We start from the raw sequence: 4,023 nt of genomic DNA on the forward strand, positions 1-4,023 counted from the left end.
CGCCTATCACGTCCCAGCACTCCGCGCCTCCTTGTCAACTGCCCTGCAGAGGGAGGATTACAGTCAACAGAAGGATTTATGACTGTATCGCTGTGCCAGGGGGGTGGTAGGGAATGCAGATGCAGCCATGATGTCTTTACAGAAGGGTGCAGAGAGGCTGGTTAAATCATGTTACACTGACTCATATCCTATGAATAATTCCCAGTGTCTCACTTTGAACGTAAGATAGACGTTGGCATCACCCAAAATGGATATGCATCCTATTTTTGTTCTTGGAATTAATTTTCAGGAATTTTGCCCAAGTTTGTTTACTTCCAGGTCTGCATCAGCCTTGTGATGCCTTGCAAGCTTGGCTTCCACTCCTCCAAAACACTCCCTAACAATCTGATGACTTTTTTAACACATCACAGGTAGTAGGGTGCTGGGACCAGTAGGAGGGACCACTGTAACCCAGACCTCCAAGCTCTAAAGCTGCAGGTGTCTGACTGGGTTTACCCAGTGGTTTAAGAGAAGGCTTCCTTTGAAAAGCACACTAGATCCAAATCGATGAGATTGTGATCGATAAAATCTAAACCCAAGTTACAAAGTTGATCAGCTCTTCACATTTAGCAGAATTTCCAAATAAGTTTTGTTATTGCAGTTCAGCAGGAGGCCAAGGCAAGTCTCTTTTCCAACAACAAATCCCCAAGTGATGCAGTTCATTATTGCTTTCAGATTGACCATACCACGATATTTGTTATAAATCCTCATCCTATTAACTAAAAACCCTAATCCAAGAGGAGCCACTCAAGAGCCAGTGTACTGGTGTTGTTCTCTACCTTTCATACGTCCGCTTCATTCTGCTTCTGTTCACCATTGCTTTGGTTCCATGCCCTTCCACTCACAACTCTGCTTACCTTGGTCTCAGGGCCATTCTCAAAGCTACTGCTTGACCATGCCCTACAGCTTACTACCACATTGCAACCCGCCGTCCTTGACAAACTGTCGGTGTGCTCCAGGGGTGGAGGAGATGTGAGAAATGTGTGTGGGTGTGTGCTTGGACGTAGCAACAGTATGTAGTCAGTTGAGCCGCAGCTCCAAAAATAGCATGCGAGCAATTAGGCATCAATCTAATCAGCTGCCTCTGTAAATGAACTGATAATTCCAGTTTGATATTCTCTGGGCATTCCACACCACTCACTCATCATCTCCCCTCCATTTAATTGCATTTTCCTCCATCCCCCGCTCCTCTGTCAGCCAACTCTAGCTAGCCAGGGTCCGAGGAGCCCATCTCACTGCTGCTTTTTACTTTGAAATTTTTTAACTAAAAACCAGCAGGATCTGCTCAACATTTGATGTTCAGATTAATGAGAGTTATGTGCTGTCAAGTGGTTAAATGGCCGCTTCCCTGAGCAGGACCTAGAGATGTGACACAATCAACACTGGCGTGCCATCCTCTGAGGCTAAACTTGTAGCTGCCTTCCATTTCTCAGTGCCTATTCATATACGGCCAATGTTTTTTTTCCTTCACTGAACTAACTTCAGCAGTTTTTAGCACATGGCATCCTGTAAGCAAGCAGGGAAAATGAAAAACGTAGTGATCACTCAAAAAAAAAAAAAAATAACATTGTTTTGGGGATCAATATGGTGAACTGCAACAGAAGGAGCTATTTTAAATTAAAATGAGCCATTGGTTTGCATGAAGCATATTTAGGGTTTGTTTTTCACTTATGGTTTTTGTGTCATTTATATTATTCATTTAATCTTCAGGCAAATACATGGGATGCATTTGTTATTTTTGCATTTGCATCCATATTGCATGAGAAGTTTGCAAATTAAGTTAGGGCTTTCATTGAGTTCAGTACAGCCTGCTTTTTTTTTTTGATAAAATTTAAAAACTTTAGAAGTGATTCTCAGATTCAGAAAATTAGAGACAAATTCACTTATATCCAGTTCAGGCACTGATATTGTGGTTTATCCTCACATGAATGGACCAACAGGGTGGTCTGGTTATGCAATTGACCAATCATTTTATTGTATCATATTTATACATATATATTTGACACAATAGGACTGTAAGTCATTTTATGTGTGTTTACTGGGTGCCCCAGTAAATTATGTTTACTATGTTATATCATTCCTAAAACTTAGGAAAACCTGAAAAAAATTCATATTGAGTCTCATCTTGACTAACTTATATAGTTGGTGAACCACTAATTTCTAATAACTGTTGCACAATTTTTGTAACAGCAGCTTCATTTTGAAATGACCACTGCATTATTTGAATAAACGCTAATGTTTTCTGTATTGCAGGTGTTCCACAAATAACACAGATTTAACGCAATTAGAAATGGCTCCTCTGTTAATTCATTCAATTCGGCAGCATTCAAAATTGTTTTAATTTTCAGTGCATTCAGTGAATAGCTCAACCAAGCATTCAGAAGTACTTTACTAGAACAAAAACCAGCATTTACAGGCGTACACCAGGACCATAGCTTTTTCATGCAACTTGTTTTTACAACAATTTCCTCAAAAAATAGGGTTATTAATAGGCATTTTTCAAACAGTGGTTATCAAGTACTCCAATTAACATTTTAAAAACTATTTTGTGCCTGTGTTTGAAATAACATTGATTATCTTTATATAATGCTACAAAAAAAAATTACTGTCATAATGAAACATAAAATTAATGGGTTTCAGCACTACATTTCAAACATATATTTTAAATATTGTTACATTTCTTTAATTGTATGATTTTTGGTGATAACTTCGAAAATATAGTTACTCCTGACTGCAAACCTGTATGAGCTATAATTTAAGCAAGGCAGGCATAACTTTGAACACAATACACCGTGAAGTTTTGGGCAGAATTATAATGATTGCAGTGTTCATTACAAAACAGGTTGTTACACCACAGGATTTGCAGAAGATGTATGTGCAGAGAAAGTTCATTTCACACGCACAGCAGCCTGGTACTGTATTTAAGGGCTTGTGTGCACAGATGGCTATTATCAGTGATGCCGGGACCCCATCCCAGGCAGAAGCAGTTCAGCAGGACCCCCTCGCAGACCTTCAACAGGTACATCAATCAGATGGATTCTCAGGTGCTCCCTTCCCTGCCTGGCAAGTAAGGAGCAGGGAGCAGGTGGGCTTCAAAAAAACCTCTGTCTTCTCTTCTGCAGTGGGAGGTATGAGTTGAAGTACTAAGATAAGGAGCTCAGAGCAATGTACCTTGTTATTTTCCATCAGTTTCCATTGGTACTCCAGGGCACTGGACAGAGGAGAGGTCAGTTTTTCCACCTTGGCATGAATACAATTTGCAGGCAATGAAGCTGTAAGCAGCAATGTGTTTCAGCTTAAATGCAGATCTTTGTGAAGTGGAGGCTTGAGCAATGAAGTCTAAATTACTCTGAATATGAGCCTTAGACAGCCAAAGAAAGCTGGACTTTGGGTGATCATGGTAGGTGACTCATTCCAGCACAAGAGCAAAAGAATTGGGGGGGGGGGGGGGGTGCACTTTGTGAGAGACAGATGGTCAGAAGCAGTGAAACAAAAGGATGTGGAGCTATTGTGTTGATAAGTATGGAACATTGATTTTTGCAGAGTTTGGAAGATAAAGACGAGGGCCAGCTGGGTCTGTCTTTCAGGGTGTGGTCAAGGACAAGGAGGAAACAAGAAGAAACTATTAGTACTATTAATAATAATGATTATTTATTCTAAGCCCAGCCATACGCATCACAGGCTGAAGCTATATTGATGTAAAAATTTGTTCTTTCTTTGTTCTGGGAAACATTTTCCTGAATTACTGATGGTTCATTATTATTATTATTATTATTATTATTATTATTATTATTATTATTATTATTATTATTACATTTGAGCAGTCTTTTTATCCAGTTGCAGTATTAACAATATTTTGCTGAAGATGAGCATCACTTTAAAACAGCCAATAAATAATGCTGAGCTCTCTAATGGCCACACAGTACTGGATGCCCTGCATGGGTTCTGTGAAGTTGGAATGATACAGACAGACAGCAAAGCAGA

The sequence above is a fragment of the Scleropages formosus genome, chromosome 5, assembly GCF_900964775.1.
Source record: "Scleropages formosus chromosome 5, fSclFor1.1, whole genome shotgun sequence".
Classification (NCBI taxonomy): Eukaryota; Metazoa; Chordata; class Actinopteri; order Osteoglossiformes; family Osteoglossidae; genus Scleropages; species Scleropages formosus.